General features: G+C 43.7%; 1 long non-coding RNA gene across 1 annotated transcript; it reads right to left on the bottom strand.

Annotated features, from left to right (window-relative positions):
* Positions 1-348: 348 nt before the first annotated feature.
* Positions 349-15,423, bottom strand: LOC143961943 (uncharacterized). The gene is made up of 4 exons (XR_013270591.1): positions 13,607-15,423; positions 11,682-11,756; positions 7,787-7,885; positions 349-394 (listed from the first exon to the last, which is right to left on the bottom strand). It is a non-coding gene; the product is annotated as an uncharacterized LOC143961943 (long non-coding RNA).
* Positions 15,424-18,562: the final 3,139 nt, after the last annotated feature.

Raw genomic sequence — 18,562 nt, 5'->3', positions numbered from 1 at the left:
AAAACATACCTTATCCAGTAAAACACACCTTACCCACCAACTCTTACCTTACCCACTAAGAAACATCTAACCCAACAACCCTTACTTTACCCACTAAGACATAGCTTACCCACTAAGACATGCCTTACCCACCAACTCTTTCCTTAACTACTAAGACATACCTTACTCACCAACCCTTACCTTACCCACCAAGACATACCTTACCCACTAAGACATATCTCACCCACCAACCCTTCAGTTATATCACTTTCAGGCAGAATAACAGAATGCTAGCACAGAGCCTTGAGGTTATTTGTGCAGTTCTAGAGAAGATACTAGATATTACTAGAATACAAACATCTTAGCTACTTACCATTATCATTTGGACGTGATACCTCCCCTGCCATGCTTTTATCTGGGGAGGAAAGAGAACAATGGGGGAAAACAAATCTTAATCCAAGAGATCTTACACAGGGGTCTCTACATAAAACATTCACTGTGCGGATGTCAGAGCCATTTGCCTGGGCACCACAAATGTTTTGGGTATTGTTTGTACTGATTTGTCGTTTATGAAGATCACCTCCATCTCCTGCCCATAATGCCCTCCTTTCCTGAAATACTTAAAGTGGCTGTAAAGCTCTTTAAGGAACTTGTACCTATAGGTTAACATATAATAAGGCTTCATGCACACGAGACGCAGATGCAAACGCTGCTGGACACATGTTGAAACCGGTGTTTAGAAACGCGCGTTTTGCCGCAATTTTTACCGGGATTTAGCGGCGTTTTACCACGTTTGCATCTAGAAGCGTTTAGTTAAGCTAACATCATAGACCCTCCCCAGCTCAAAAAAACTGTATTATTAACTATTTCAGCAATTTTGTGAGACCAGAGTGAGTAGCAGCAGCTGTGAGAGCTGCAGTGTACTTGTATTTAGCGTGTCACTTGCCACGGCACCTGCCACAAGTTGTGGATTGTCCACTTGCCACGTGACTTGCCACATCACCTGCCACGTCACTTGCCATGTCATCTGCCACAAGTTGTGGATTGTCCAACTGCCACGTCACCTGCCACAAGTTGTGGATTGTCCACTTGCCACATGACTTGCCACATCACCTGCCACGTCACTTGCCACGTCACCTGCCACAAGTTTTGGATTGTCCACTTGCCACGTCACTTGCCACGTCACTTGCCACAAGTTGGGGATTGTCCACTTGCCACATCACCTGCCACATCACCTGCCACAAGTTGTGGATTGTCCACTTGCCACGTCACTTGCCACATCACCTGCCACGTCACTTGCCACGAGATGTGGATTGTCCACTTTCCACGTCATCTGCCATGCCACCTGCCACAAGCTGAGGATTGTCCACTTCCCATGTCACCAGCCACATCAACTGCCACAAGTTGTGTATTGTCCACTTGCCACGTGACTTGCCACATCACCTGCCACGTCACTTGCCACATCACCTGCCACAAGTTGTGAATTGTCTACTTGCCACGTCACTTGCCACATCACCTGCCACGTCACTTGCCACGTCACCTGCCACAAGTTGTGGATTGTCCACTTGCCACATCACCTGCCACGTCACCTGCCACAAGTTGTGGATTGTCCACTTGCCACGTCACTTGCCACGTCACCTGCCACAAGTTGGGGATTGTCCACATCACCTGCCACGTCACTTGCCACATCACCTGCCACAAGTTGTGGATTGTCCACTTGCCACGTCACTTGCCACATCACCTGCCCCGTCACTTGCCACAAGATGTGGATTGTCCACTTTCCATGTCACCTGCCATGCCACCTGCCACAAGTTGTGGATTGTCCACTTGCCACGTCACCAGCCACATCACCTGCCACAAGTTGTGGATTTCCACTTGCCACGTGACTTGCCACATCACCTGCCACATCACTTGCCACGTCACCTGTCACAAGTTGTGGATTGTCCACTTGCCACATCACTTGCCACCTGCCATGTCACTTGCCACAAGCTGTGGATTGTCCACTTGCCACGTCACTTGCCACGTCACCTTCCACGTCACTTGCCACGTCACCTGCCACAAGTTTTGGATTGTCCACTTGCCACGTCAGCTGCCACGTCACTTGCCACAAGATGTGGATTGTCCACTTGTCACATCACCTGCCACATCACTTGCCACATCACCTGCCACGTCACCTGCCACAAGTTGTGGATTGTCCACTTGCCACGTCACTTGCCACATCACCTGCCACGTCACTTGCCACAAGATGTGGATTGTCTATTTTCCACGTCACCAGCCACATCACCTGCCACAAATTGTGGATTGTCCACTTGCCACACCACTTTCCATGTCACCTGCCACGTCACCTGCCACAAGATGTGGATTGTCCACTTGCCACGTCACCAGCCACATTACCTGCCACAAGTTGTGGATTGTCCACTTGCCACATCACTTTCCACGTCACCTGCCACGTCACCTGCCACAAGTTGTGGATTGTCCACTTGCCACGTCCCTTGCCACGTCCCCTGCCACGTCACCTGCCACAAGTGGATTGTCCACTTGCCACATCACTTGCCACATCACCTGCCACAAGTTGTGGATTGTCCACTTGCCACGTCACCTGACACAAGTTGTGGATTGTCCACTCGCCACGTCACTTGCCACATCCCCTGCCACAAGTGGATTGTCCACTTGCCACGTCACTTGCCACGTCCCCTGCCACAAGTTGTGGATTGTCCACTTGCCACGTCACCTGACACAAGTTGTGGATTGTCCACTCGCCACGTCACTTGCCACATCCCCTGCCACAAGTGGATTGTCCACTTGCCACGTCACTTGCCACGTCCCCTGCCACAAGTGGATTGTCCACTTGCCACGTCACTTGCCACGTCACCTGCCACAAGTTATGGATTGTCCACTTGCCACGTCACATGCCAGTCACCTGCCACAAGTTGTTGATTTTCCACTTGCCACGTCACCTGCCAGGTCACTTGCCGCGTCACCTGCCAGGTCACTTGCCACGTCACCTGCCACAAGTTGTGGATTGTCCACTTTCCACGTCACTTGCCACTTCACCTGCCACGTCACTTGCCACAAGTTGTGGATTGTCCACTTGCCACATCACTTGCCACCTGCCATGTCACTTGCCACAAGTTGTGGATTGTCCACCTGCCATGTCACTTGCCACAAGTTGTGGATTGTCCACTTGCAATTGCAATTGTTTAAAATATTTTTCTAATGGTTTTTCATCATTTGCAATCATTTTTGAGATTTTTAATGTAAAAAAAAGGTCACCTTTAAAAACGCATATAAACGCAAACGCGGCTAAACGCGGGTGCCGCGTTTAGCCGCGTTTAGCCGCGTTTTGCGTCTGAAACGTGGAAATTTTTGCTTCTGAACGCATTTTTTTGCTTCTGGAAAAACGAGATTAAAAGCAACTGCATAAAAACGGAAAAAAACGAGACTGTGTGCATGGACACATAGGATAACATTGAATGAGTTCAGGGGCAGTTGAAAAAACTGTCCAACTGCATCTGAACGCGCGTTTAACTGCGTCTCGTGTGCATGAGGCCTAAGGCTTGTACCTGTAGGTACTGTAAATATCTCCTAAACGTGCGCCGTTTCTTCCCGAGCGAGTGCCGAGACTGGCGGCTCCCCGCGCGCAAATGTGCAGGAGTGACGTCACACGGCTCCGGCCAGTCACAGAGCCCGGGGGGGCGCGGCCCCCGAAAGGAAGATGGGTGTGGCCACTAGTGGGGATGGCGCGGGCTTCGTTTGCTGGTAAGTGCCACATAATGGGCTGGTATGAGATCTATTCTAGCCCATTATGCTTTTACTTTGCAGGGAACAACAGAGGAAGTAAAACCCATCAGGGATTACTTCTTCTTTAATCACTTCAGCCCCCCGGAATGGATTTGCCCCCTTAATGACTGAGACATTTTATGCGAAACGGCACTGCGTCACTTTAACTGACAATTGCGCGGTTGTGTGACGTTGCACCCAAACAAAATTGATGTAATTTTTTTCCCACTGATAGAGATTATTTTTGGTGGTATTTGATCATCTCTGCGTTTTTTTGGTTTTTTTTGCGCTATAAAAAAAAAAGAGCTACAATTTTGAAAAAAAAAACACAATATTTTGTACTTTTTGCTATAATACATATCCAAAAAATTATTTAAAAAAATAATAATTTCTTCCTCAGTTTAGGTCGATATGTATTCTACATATTTTTGGTAAAAAAAATAAAATAAATTACAATAAGTGTATATTCATTGTTTTGCGCAAAAGTTATAGCGTCTACAATGTAGGGGATAGATCTATGGCATTTTTATTATTATTTTTTTTTTGTACTAGTAGTAGCGGCGATCTGTGATTTTTAGTGGGACTGCGACATTGCGGCGGACAGATTGGACACCTAACTGACATTTTTTTTTACACATTTTTTGGTAACCAGTGACATTATTAGTGACCAGTGCTTAAAACTATGCACTGTCACTGTACTAATGACACTGGCAGGGAACTTCGGCAGACAGGATATATTTATGGCATTTTTATTATTATTATTTTTTAATGGCGATGATCTGCAATTTTTATCGACAGATCGGGCACTTTTGACACTTTATTTTGGGACCATTGACATTTATACAGCGATCAGAGCTAAAAAAAAAATAGCCACTGATTACCGTATAAATGTCACTGGCAGGGAATTGGGTTAATACTAGAGGGGGCGATCAAGGGGGTTAAATGTGTTCCCTCAGCGTGATCTAACTGTGTGTGGGGGGGGACTGCCTGGGGGAGGAGACCAATCGTTGTTCCTATATACTAGGAACAGAAGATCTGTCTCCTCTCCCCTGCCAGAACGGGGATGTGTGTGTGTTTACTTTTAACTTTTATTTTTAATTTTATTGCCAAAAATTAGGATTTTTTTTTTTTACATGTATGTGACAAAGAAAAACAAAATTGCTCTGGAGCCGAATTGGATATATATACTGTATATACAGTAAATATATATATATATATATATACACATATAGCATTATGGCCACTAGGTGGAGCTGACATTCATAAAAATAATCATATTACAAACAATACAGAAAAGGTATGTGGTGCCCATGTAAATGGTTAATACTTCTGCAAAAATGTATAAATAATTATATATGGTCAATGTATAAAGCGGAGGACTCCCCAGGGACTCATCAGGGATATCATTGATTAACCACTTGCCAACCAGCCGCCGTCATACTGTGGCAGGTTGGCCACTTTCCGCAAATCGCTGTAGCTGTACGTCGGCCCTTTAAACAGCTCTAGCAGCTGCGCGTTGCACGCCAGAGGTGTGTGCGTGTGCCCACTGCGCGGCAGGGGGCACGATGTGTGTGGCCGGCGGCTGCAATTTTCGCTGGCCACATGCGATCGCGGGCACGAGAGCCAGAACGGGGATGTGTAAACACACAAATCCCTATTCTGTCAGGAGAGGAGATACAGATCGTCTGTTCCTACTAAGTAGGAACCCCGATATGTCTCCTCCTCTAGTAAGTCCCCTCCTCTCTACAGTTAGAAACACCTCCCAGGGAACACGTTTAACCCCCTTGATCGTCCCCCCCTAGTGTTAACCCCTTCCCTGCCAGTGACATTTACATTTTTATAGCTATGATCAATGTATAAATGTCAATGGCCCTGAAAATGTGTCAAAAGTGTCCGATCTGTCCCACTAAAAATCGCAGATCGCCGCCATTACTAGTAAAAAAAAAAAAAAGCCATAAAAATTCCATAAATCTATCCCCTATTTGTAGATGCTATAGCTTTTGTGCAAACCAAAAATATGGAGAAGAATATATATCGGCCTCAACTGATGAAGAAATGTATTTTTTATTTGGATATTTATTATAGCAAATAGTATAAAATATTTTTTTTTAATTTTTTTATTTTTTTCAAAATTGGCGCTCTTTATTTTATGTTTATAGTGCAAAAAATAAAAACCGCAGAGGTGATCAAATACCACCAAAAGAAAGCTCTATTTGTGGGGAATAAAGGATGTCAATTTTGTTTGGGTACAGCGCCGCAGGACCGCACAATTGTCAGTTAAAGCGACTCAGTGCCGAATCGCAAAAAAAAAAAACATGGCTTGGTCATTAAGGGGAAAATTCTTCCGGCCCTTAAGTGGTTAAATGCTACAATAGTGTATTACCATTTTTTATGTTCTATTTACATGGGCTGTATCACTGGATAATATCACTGGTAAATATAATCATATAAGTATATATATATATATATATATATATATATATATATATTTACCAGTGATATTGTGTATATATATATATATATTATATATATGTGTGTGTGTGTGTGTGTGTGTATATAATATAATATATATATATATATATATATATATATATATATATACAATCGGACTTCAGAGACTCCGCCAGACATTTCCCGATAAAAGAGGAAGTTCCTTGATTATCTCATAAAGCCGACATCCTTTTCTCATCACTGATGTAAAACCTCTAATTAGCATATAATGAAGACGGGAATTTTAAAATAGATGTGAACAAAAATCCAGGTTTTGGAGAAATAAAAAAAGAAGAGAATATGAGATAAAATGATCCTAATAAGCCAACTGCCATTTTCAAAGACTTGTGCCTGCCGAGGACTCTTCTCACCCGCAGGCACCACAAGCGGGTCCCATGATTTTGCTGACAGTGATATGTGACTTGATGACCATCTTGTATTTCCTATGGGTTTCTTCCCCCAGCTGTGCACATCCTCCACACATCCAACACAGTCATGGAAGTACAGGGGGAGTATGTAGTACGCCCCGTCCTTCAGCTTCAGCGCTGATTCCCCCTCATACTTACTGGAAACTGACTGCTAAAAACTGACTGCTAATCTGATAACCAAAACTATGATAGATAGAGAGATACACAGTAACTTTGTTTATAAACATTGATCTGACAGAAGATAGAAAGATACAAAGTAACATTGTTTATAAACATTGATCAGGCAGGAGATAGAGATACAAAGTAACATTGTTTATAAACATTGATTATAGAGGAGATAGAAAGATACAAAATAACATTGTTTTTTAAAACATTGATCAGAGGGGAGATAGAGGGATACAAAGTAACATTGTTTATAAACGTTGATCAGATACAAGATAGATACAAAGTAACATTGTTTATAAACGTTGTTTAGAAGGGAGATAGAAATACAAAATAACATTGTTTATAAACATTGATCAGACAGGAGGTAGAGAGATACAAAGGTAACATTGTTTAAGGCTTACCTGTAGGTCCAAGAAATATCTTCTAAACCTACACGGGCAAAGCTGTCTACGGCGATATGCCGCGCGTGGCGGCTCCCGTGCGTATGCGCGGCAGTGATGTCATCGCGGCTTCGTCGAATGACAGCGGCGAAGCAGCGAGACCCACCGAGAAGATGGATGCTCCGGACTACAGGGGACAGCGGTGACTTCGCTGGCTCCTGTGTCAGGTAAGTGACACATAATGGACTACTATGCGATTTGATGCGATGCATAGTAGTCCATTATGCTTTACCTTTGCAGGGAATCAAAGAGGAAGTAAACTCATCAGGGTTTATTTCCTCTTTAAAGGAGGTGGTGAGGAGGCTCTTCAGACTGAAATTAATGTGTGAAAGCCCTTATGGTCACCCAACAGAGAGTCCCCATATGCCAAGCTTTCAGCACAATCCTCTGACATCCTGAAGATCCTCAAAGGGAATAAAGTGGGTGATTCAGCCAAAGAATATCTAACTTTTTCTATATCATGGCAAAGAGTACAGCGATTGTGATTGTAATACTGATACTCACAGTGCAAAACCAGACCGGCAAGGACGAGCAATAGAAGGAACATCAAAATGAGGAGAATCACCAGGACCATGATAACCCCATGCCGTGCGGTCTTCGTCCCTGGAATGATCATACATAGAGGAATGAATCTGCATGTGTGTGGGTGGTCACTAATCTTCCACAGAAATATCTCCCCCCCATAAACCCATGTATGGCTGAAGTAGATCTACAGCCAATCACTAAAATCTCAAAAGGTTTGTTATAAAAATGTCGTAATCTGTTTTTAATTTTTGAAAATTCTGCATAATATTGGCCAATGAGCCCATCATAAAGGTCCTTGTTTAGACACTTCCTGTTATAGGATGACAACTGTCTCCCAATGGCCCTCATGGGTTGTCACCTTATCACATGTGCCCTGGTGAAGGCCACAGGTGTCTTTGCCTACATACATTGCTTAGAAATGATCCACCATTGCCACTATTAATAAGCATCTTGGCCAATGATTCCAACACAAGGGTCCTTGTTTAGGCACTTCCTGTTATAGGGTGACAACTGTTTCCCAATAGCCCTCATGGGTTGTCACCTTATCACATGTGCCCTGGTGAAGGCCACAGGTGTCTTTGCCTACATACATTGCTCAGACATGGTCCACCATTGCCACTATTGGTAAGCATGTTGGCCAATGATTCCATCACAAGGTTCCTTTGTTTAGGCACTTCCTGTTATAGGGAGACAACTGTCTTCCAATAGCCCTCATCGGTCGTCACCTTATAACATGTTCCCTGGTGAAGGCCACAGGTGTCTTTGCCTACATACATTGCTCAGACATGGTCCACCATTGGCACTATTAATAAGCATGTTGGCCAATGATTCTATCCCAAGGTTCCTTTGTTTAGGCACTTCCTGTTATAGGGTGACAACTGTCTCCCAATAGCCCTCATGGGTCGTCACCTTATCACATGTTCCCTGGTGAAGGCCACAGGTGTCTTTGCCTACATACCTTGCTCAGACATGGTCCACCATTGGCACTATTAATAAGCATGTTGGCCAATGATTCCATCACAAGGGTCCTTGTTTAGGCACTTCCTGTTATAGGGTGACAACTGTCTCCCAACAGCCCTCATGGGTCGTCACCTTATCCCATGTTCCCTGGTGAAGGCCACAGGTGTCTTTGCCTACATACATTGCTCAGACATGGTCCACCATTGCCACTATTGGTAAGCATGTTGGCCAATGGTTCCATCACAAGGTTCCTTTGTTTAGGCACTTCCTGTAATAGGATGACAACTGTCTCCCAATGGCCCTCATGGGTCGTCACCTTATCACATGTGCCCTGGTGAAGGCTCCAGGTGTCTTTGTCTACACACATTGCTTAGACACTATTAGTAAGCTTTTCCAGAGCAATGATGTCCGGCTGATGCAGGAGGAAGTGCACGTAGACAGGAAGTGACTGAAGGAATCTTCAGGAGATCAGCAAACGTAAATATTCACACAATACAAAACTGTTGGACATTTTCCTTAGTTAAATCTCATTTTAAAGTTCATTTTGTAAAATGTTGCTCAGTTCAATCAGAAAAATACTACGGGGTCTAGTCATAAAAGATTGAGTGGACTTCGGCATTTGCTCCGCCATGAAGAATTATCCCGGTATTTTGTCTAATAGGGATGAGCCGAAACTTTGGTGTGAATCCAGGTTTGCGCTGAACTTTTAGTGTTCTGGCTTTGGACAATGCCAAAACGATTGCCGTTGGGCCCCTTGTTTGGAGAGAGACGTAGATCAGATATAGCAGTGATATTTCTACTGTGTCTTTAAATGACAGCTGCCTGCTATCACTAGTTTTCCAAGGACGTATTGGGTGCTTGCACCAATGGTGTCCCTAGGAGCCACTAACGTCACTGGAAATGCCTCTCCTTTTTAAGCAAAGGGGTGGGGATAGCAATGACATCACTGCCCAAACATGGGCACTGCCCATTTTTTAGGCAATGACATTGACCAAATAGGGACATGGCCATATTTGGTCAATAATGTCACCACCATCCCTGCTCCTTCCCTTATATAGTTGACAACAGCTCAGGGGGCTATCATTTGGTTGTGAGTACCACTGGGACTGGTTGTGTCCACTGGGTGGTCTTCTTTTCTTTTTTGGCAGGTGGTCGGCTTCGGATTGACAATGGGTTTATTAAGGGCTTTATTGGGGATTTTTTTTTCTAAAAGTTTGGGTGTCTTTATTTTTAAGCTTCATTTTTTTAATTATTTTTTGTGAATGGGTATGAGTATTATGCACCCCAATTAAATAATATGGAGGGGAGTTGGTATCTGAGGGCCCCCATATTATTAAAGGGGGTTTTCAGATTCCAATAAACCCCAAGCCTGCAGACTCCCACAACCCCTGGGCCATGGTTGTGGGAATGAGGTCCTTGTTCACATTAGCATAGGGTAAAGGTGCTGTGTTAGGGCCATGTTGATGGCATGCGGCCTGATATGGCTTGGGGCAGTGGCATCGCTGGTGGGGGGCAGGGGGTATGGCACTCACCCAGGTGACACCTGCCAGAGAGTGACACCAGGCTCAGACTAGTACCGGTGCTGCGGCTCCATTCTGGGATCACCTCAGCTGCACGTGATGTGCAGGGAGAGTGTGGGAGGAGGGAGTGAGGCAGAGAGAGACATGGTGCCTGGGATTTTAGGGAGGGGGTGGGGTGGGGGTTAGAGGATATGTGCTGGGGCTCTTTGATTTTGGTTAGAAGTAGAAGGGAGGGGGGCAGATTTGAAGTTTGACCCCCCCAGCACTATTGCTCTTCTTTCTCAAAGCACACCCTTGCACACATGCTCTAACCACCCCCCCCCCATCAAAGACCCCATCCCAGCTCTATCCATTCACCCTGATCCCATCCTGGCTCCATCAACCCCCTCTGATCCCATCCTGGCTCCATCCACCCTGTCCGATCCCATCCTGGCTCAATCCCTCCCTCCGATCCCATCCTGGCTCCATACATCCCCCCGATCCCATCCTGACTCCATTCACCCCATCCAATCCCATCCTGACTCCATCCACCATCCCAATCCCATCCTGGCTCCATCCATCCCCCTGATCCCATCCTGGCTCCGTCCATCCCCCAATCCCTCACATTCCGGCTCACTCCATTGTGGCAGGTTAAGGGGGAGAGCCGCACCAATGCACTAGCCTGCTTAGTGCCGGTGGGGGGGGGGGGGCACCATTTTTCCCGCACCAGGTGACACCAACCCTAGTGATGCCACTGGTTTGCAGGGTGCATGCTCATTTTCTTCAGTTTTTCCTTCCTGGCTAGCCAGGCTCAAAATTAAGGGTCTGATATCAGTTTTTAGGGGGACCTCATGCATTTTTTAACTGGATCCCCCCGACCCCTAAAATCCAAACCAAAAAAATATCCAAATCTTTGATGATCCCTAGGAGCCCCATCAAATCTATCATAACCAAATGGAAAGAACATGGCACAACAGCAAACCTGCCAAGAGACGGCCGCACACCAAAACTCACGGACGGGGCAAGGAGGGCATGAATCAGAGAGGCAGCACAGAGACCTAAGGTAACCCTGGAGGAGCTGCAGAGTTCCACAGCAGAGACTGGAGTATCTGTACATAGGACCACAATAAGCTGTATGCTCCATAGAGTTGGGCTTTATGGCAGAGTGGCCAGAAGAAAGACATTACTTTCAGTAGTTGTGGGCATGTTCTGTAAATTAAATGATGCAAATCCTCAAACAATCCATGTTAATTCAGGTTGTGAGGCAACAAAACATGAAAAATGCCAAGGGGGGGGGTGAATACTTTTGCAAGGCACTGTACATTAGAAGAACACAAACATCCTAAGAAAATGAGACGTGTTTTAGGCTGTTCACAATAGAAGAAGAGATTTTCTTCCAACGGATAATAACTTACCTCTGGCTTTTGGCTTATTCTTCACCTTCTCTTCATGAAAGTCACATATATTGGCATATATATGATGAGGATCCCCTGAAGGCAAAGAAATTAAAGTGCACCTGTAAGTGAGACTGAAATGATGCAACGTGGTAATATTACTGTATCAAACAGAACTTAAAAGGGTTGTAAAGCTTTGTTTTTTATTTTCTAAATAGGTTCCTTTAAGCTAGTGCATTGTTGGTTCACTTACCTCCTTTTCCTTCGATTTCCCTTCTAAATGTTTTTTTTCTTTGTTTGAATTTCTCACTTCCTGTTTCTCCTCAGTAAACTTCACACCATCATCCGAGCGGTGTTTAGTCAGCCAAAACAGCTTACTGAGGAGGAACAGGAAGTGAGAAATTCAGACAAAGAAAACAAAGAAAAAAAAAAACCCTTATGCTGTGTACACAAATGTTCGATGGGAGCTTGTTGTCAGAAATTCCGACCGTGTGTAGGCTCCATTGGACATTTGTTGTCGGAATTTCCGACCGTGTGTAGGCTCCATTGGACATTTGTTGTTGGAATTTCCGACCGTGTGTAGGCTCCATTGGACATTTGTTGTCAGAATTTACGACCGTGTGTAGGCTCCATTGGACATTTGTTGTCGGAATTTCCGACCGTGTGTAGGCTCCATTGGACCTTTGTTGTCGGAATTTCCGACCGTGTGTATGCAAAACAAGTTTGAGCCAACATCCGTTGGAAAAAAAATCCCATGGATTTTTTTGTCGGAATGTCCGATCTTGTGTACGCGGCATTAGAATCATTTTAAGTAATGACCTAGCTAGGCCCATAGCAGCAATGTAAAAGCATATGGGGGGGGGGGGGTGCAGGTATGAGAATTAAATTGATTGAAGGTGTCACAGCCAGTTAAATTGTTCACCATTATAAGATCTCCTCCATACAATGAATGGTGCTGGATTGTGGACAGTTATATAGAACTGCAATTGTCTCGTGTTGTAGGAGTGTTGCAATCGATAGTCTCTTTTTTTTTTTTTTGGTGTCTACATAAACCTAATATTTCATTTAATTTTACATTGTAAATACCAGTAATAATTCCACAAAGAAATGGGATAGTCACATTTCGTTAGATTATGGGATTTTTTTTTTTCGCCTTCCTCTGGATCAACTGTGGGTATAGGATTGGGTATATGGGCTTGTATGATATTTTATTTATTATTATTATTTATTTTTTATTTTTTTATGGTTGAGCTGGATGTAACTATGTAATTATGATGTCACTTGCTCTGTACAGCACCCCCAAAATGCAATGCAGCTACTACCCCATTTTGTTCACATCCTGGCCCTCCCATAGGGTACAAGTACATCATGGATTAATATGGCAGCTAGAAGGAAAAACATTCTACCTGGCCAGGTAAGAAAAATAAATTTTTTCAGGAGCTTATATAACGCGCACAGCTCAAAGTGTTGTAAAAAAAATAAAAAAAATAAATAAAAATTTAAATAAGGAAATCTATTCAATATTTTGGGATGATAGTTTGTTAAGTGACTTAATGATTAAGAACACCTATTTTTGAGATGACTACAACTACGAAATCAAAGATCCTAAATGTATGACTTTTATTATTTTTAAGGACTCAACTGAAGTAGATAAAATGATTAATTGAAAAGATAAAAGAAAATATGTTCAATGACATATTAAACAGATCATAAGGCAGAAAATAAGAGGAGTTCATTGTTATGTTACATGCCCTATAAATTATTATTTTGATATAATGTAAACTTTTTTTAGTGTAGTGCCGAGTAATGTTGTTACTTGTCATATATTACTTTTGTAAGTCACACAAACCCCACTTCCCTCAAAATGCATCTATCTGTGTGATGTTCTTTAAATTATTCTAGAATGGTATCTACATGATAACAAAAAAAAAGGACCTATGGGTTACCTGACTCCATCACAGGTTCTTTAGTTCTCCTTGTTGCCTAGTGAGATTCTATGATTAGTTCTCCTAGATGTCTCTTTGGAATTCTGTATGATCAGTTGTTCCTATTGCCCAGTAATATTGTGTATTATCAGGTCTCCTTCCCCAGTAGGATTTTGTATGATTAGGCCTTCTTGTTCCCCCGATGAGATTCTGAATGATCAGGTATCCTTGTTCCCTGGTGGGATTCTGATTGATCAGGTATCCTTGTTCCCTGGTGGGATTCTGATTGATCAGTTATCCTTGTTCCCTGGTGGGATTCTGATTGATCAGGTCTCCTTGTTCCCCCGGTGTGATTCTGAATGATCAGATCTCCTTGTTCCCCCGGTGTGATTCTGATTGATCAGGTCTCCTTGTTCCCCAGAGGGATTCTGAATGATCAGATCTCCTTTTTCCCTGGTGGGATTCTGAATGATCAGATCTCCTTGTTCCCTGGTGGGATTCTGAATGATCAGATCTCCTTTTTCCCTGGTGAGCTTCTGAATGATCAGATCTCCTTGTTCCCTGGTGGGATTCTGATTGATCAGATCTCCTTGTTCCCCAGAGGGATTCTGAATGATCAGATCTCCTTGTTCCCTGGTGGGATTCTGATTGATCAGATCTCCTTGTTCCCCAGAGGGATTCTGAATGATCAGATCTCCTTTTTCCCTGGTGGGATTCTGATTGATCAGGTCTCCTTGTTCCCTGGTGAGATTTTGAATGATCAGGTCTCCTTGTTCCCTGGTGGGATTTTGAATGATCAGGTCTCCTTGTTCCCTGGTGGGATTTTGAATGATCAGGTCTCCTTGTTCCCCCGGTGGGATTCTGATTGATCAGGTCTCCTTGTTCCCCCGGTGGGATTCTGATTGATCAGGTCTCCTTGTTCCCTGGTGGGATTTTGAATGATCAGGTCTCCTTGTTCCCCCGGTGGGATTCTGATTGATCAGGTCTCCTTGTTCCCTGGTGGGATTCTGAATGATCAGATCTCCTTGTTCCCTGGTGAGATTTTCAATGATCAGATCTCCTTGTTCCCTGGTGAGATTTTCAATGATCAGATCTCCTTGTTCCCTGATGAGATTTTCAATGATCAGATCTCCTTGTTCCCTGGTGAGATTTTCAATGATCAGATCTCCTTGTTCCCTGGTGGGATTTTGAATGATCAGGTCTGCCTGTTCCTCAGAAGGATTCTATATGAACAGGTCTCCTTGTTTCTCAGTAGGATTCTATATGATCAGGTCTGCCTGTTCCCCATTGGGATTCTGAATGACCAGATCTCCTTTTTCCCTGGTGGGATTCTGAATGATCAGATCTCCCTTTTCCCTGGTGGGATTCTGATTGATCAGGTCTCCTTGTTCCCTGGTGGGATTCTGATTGATCAGATCTCCTTGTTCCCTGGTGGGATTCTGAATGATCAGATCTCCTTTTTCCCTGGTGGGATTCTGATTGATCAGGTCTCCTTGTTCCCTGGTGGGATTCTGATTGATCAGGTCTCCTTGTTCCCTGGTGGGATTCTGATTGATCAGGTCTCCTTGTTCCCCCGGTGGGATTATGAATGATCAGATCTCCTTTTTCCCTGGTGGGATTCTGATTGATCAGATCTCCTTGTTCCCCCGGTGGGATTCTGATTGATCAGGTCTCCTTGTTCCCCAGAGGGATTCTGAATGATTACTTCTTCTCGTTGCCCTGTAATATTTGGTATGTTTCGTTCTCCTCGCTCCCCAGTAGTATTCTGTATAATGTAGGTTTCCAGAATTGTTGATGGCTGCTGCACTTATAGGAGATTCTGTAAAATGTTTAACATGTTCAGGTAATTATATTTAGAAGAAAGAGGAAGTCTGGGTTCTTTAGTAATTGTTATTACTGCAACATCAATATTCTTCACAGTGTCTGTACCCACAAATAGGGATATTCCAAAACTGCACAGTATTTCACAATGGCTTTCATGTCTGGCAACTTTTCAGTGAAGTTGCTCTCTAATGTGAAAGTAGAAAAGAAAACGCAAGCAGTTTAAATCTGCTCACAATGAACAGGCAGCTATAATAAAATACAGTCACTCCCTGTTGGTTTAGGACAATGATCATGCCGTTCACAAACCACCATTGTCACCAACTACCCCTGGTCTCTCCATAGGAAGCTTTTGTCATTGTGGCCCAGTGACATTGAGTATGATCACCTCTCCCGGTTGTCCAGGTGGGATTATCTATGATGACTTTTCCTTGTTGCCCAATGATGTCATGTATGGTCAGTTCTCCTTGTTGCACTGTGAGATTCTGACAAGGAGAACTTTTTGCCCGGTAGGATTCTGAATGATCAGTTCTCCTTGTTGCCCAATTGGATTGTATATGATCAGTTCTCCTTGTCACCCAATGGAATTGTATATGATCAGTTCTCCTTGTCGCCCAATGGGATTGTATATGATCAGTTCTCCTTGCTGCCCAATGGGATTGTATATGATCAGTTCTCCTTGTCGCCCAATGGGATTGTATATGATCAGTCCTCCTTGCTGCCCAATGGGATTGCATATGATCAGTTCTCCTTGTCACCCAATGGGATTGTATATGATCAGTTCTCCTTGCTGCCCAATGGGATTGCATATGATCAGTTCTCCTTGTTGCTCAATGGGATTGCATATGATCACTTCTCCTTGTTGCTCAATGGGATTCCATATGATCAGTTCTCCTTCTCGCCCAATGGGATTGTATATGATCAGTTCTCCTTCTCGCCCAATGGGATTGTATATGATCAGTTCTCCTTCTCGCCCAATGGGATTGTATATGATCACTTCTCCTTGTTGCTCAATGGGATTCCATATGATCAGTTCTCCTTCTCGCCCAATGGGATTGTATATGATCAGTTCTCCTTCTCGCCCAATGGGATTGTATATGATCAGTTCTCCTTGTTGCCCAATGGGATTCCATATGATCATTTCTCCTTGTTGGTCAATGGGATTCCATATGATCAGTTCTCCTTCTCGCCCAATGGGATTGTATATGATCAGTTCTCCTTCTCACCCAATGGGATTGTATATGATCAGTTCTCCTTGTTGCCCAATGGGATTCCATATGATCACTTCTCCTTGTTGCCCAATGGGTTTCCATATGATCAGTTCTCCTTCTCGCCCAATGGGATTGTATATGATCAGTTCTCCTTGTTGCCCAGTAGGATTTTGAATGATCAGTTCTCCTTGTTGCCCGATGGGATTGTATTTGATCAGTTCTCCTTGTTGTCCGATGGGATTGTATTTGATCAGTTCTCCTTGTTGTCCAATGGGATTGTATTTGATCAGTTCTCCTTGTTGTACAGTAGGATTCCTACAAACCTTTTGTTCACAGTAGGATCCTGAATGGTCATTTCTCCACATTGCCCAGTGGGATTCTGTATGATCGGTTCTCCTTTTTGCCCAATGGGATTGTATATGATCAGTTCTCCTTGTTGCCCAATGGGATTGTATGTGATCAGTTCTCCCCATTGCCCAGGTAGGATTATTTATAACCAGTTTTCGCTTTTCCCCGTGGGATTCTGTATGACTCAGTCCCTCTTGTTGCCCATTAGGATTCTCTAAGATAAGTCTTTCTCATTGCACAGTAAGTCTAGGTATGAGCAGTTTTGCAAGTGCACATCTTCATGCACGTCTTTGTGCACGCCTGTGCATTAGACATGTGCGCCGCCAATTAATTTGTTTAGTTTCATTCCGTTCCGTTTCATATTAGCCGTTAATTCGTATTTTGTAATTCGTGTCCGAAATTCAATTTGGATTTGCACGAAATACGAATTTTTGTTAGGTTTGTTAACTTTTCGGAACAATTACGGACGTTCGTTATGATGAATTTATCATTATGAGGGGCTCCCACCATCCCTGTGCTGTACTCATTAGGAGGGGCTCCCACCATTCCTGTGCTCATTATGAGGGGCTTCCACCATCCCTGTGTTGTGCTCATTATGAGGGGCTCCCACTATCCCTGTGCTGTGCTCATTATGAGGGGCTTCCACCATCCCTGTGTTGTGCTCATTATGAGGGGCTCCCACCATCCCTGTATTGTGCTCATTATGAGGGGCTCCCACCATCCCTGTATTGTGCTCATTATGAGGTGCTCCCACCATCCCTGTGTTGTGCCCATTATGAGGGGCTTCCACGATCCCTGTGTTGTGATCATTATGAGGGGCAACCACCCCTGTGTTGTGATCATTATGAGGGGCTCCCACCATCCCTGTGTTGTGTTCATTATGAGGGGCTCCCACCATCCCTGTGCTGTGCTCATTATGAGGGGCTTCCACCATCCCTGTGCTGTGCTGACTTCCTGGGTTTCATCCTAACAAATAATTGTAATTAACCCATCGACTACCAGTACCAGTCTCCCACTCCCATATTAAAAAAGGTAATTTTCCCAACCCTCACTCAGCAGCAGAAGAAAACCTCTGATTGGTCAACAAAAAACACCAGTCACCTTTCCGTTGTAATTGAATTTGGATCCGAAATTCGTAAACAAAATTTTGTATTTCGTACAAAATTCGGAAGCGTAGGAATTTGTATTGCAGATCCTCCCGAATGTACAAATTTACGTAAATTTGTATAAATTTTCACACATGGCTACTGTGCATAGGATTTCCCTGATAGCTCAGTTCTCTTCATCGCCCAGTAGTATTCTCTATGATCAGTTCTCCTCATTCCCCAGTGGGATTCTGTATAATCGGAGTTGCCAGAATTGTAGGCGGCTGCTGCACTTAATGCCTAAATAGGAGATTCTTTACAATTTTCAGGAAATCACATTTTTAAGATAGAGGAAGTCCATGTATTATTATTATTATTATTAGACATGTACATGATGAAAACATTTATTTTGTTTCGATTTGTTAATCTAGTAATTTAGTTTCATTCAATTCGGTTGATTTGTTAAATTCGTATTTGGAATTTTTCGAATGTTCCTTGAATTTACTGTTTTT

Source organism: Lithobates pipiens, unplaced genomic scaffold (genome assembly GCF_037356315.1).
Source record: "Lithobates pipiens isolate NorthernLeopardFrog02 unplaced genomic scaffold, aLitPip1_a1.2 Scaffold_8, whole genome shotgun sequence".
NCBI lineage: Eukaryota > Metazoa > Chordata > Amphibia > Anura > Ranidae > Lithobates > Lithobates pipiens.
The sequence above is the reverse complement of the archived record's forward strand: the minus strand, read 5'-3'. Positions and strand labels throughout refer to the sequence as shown.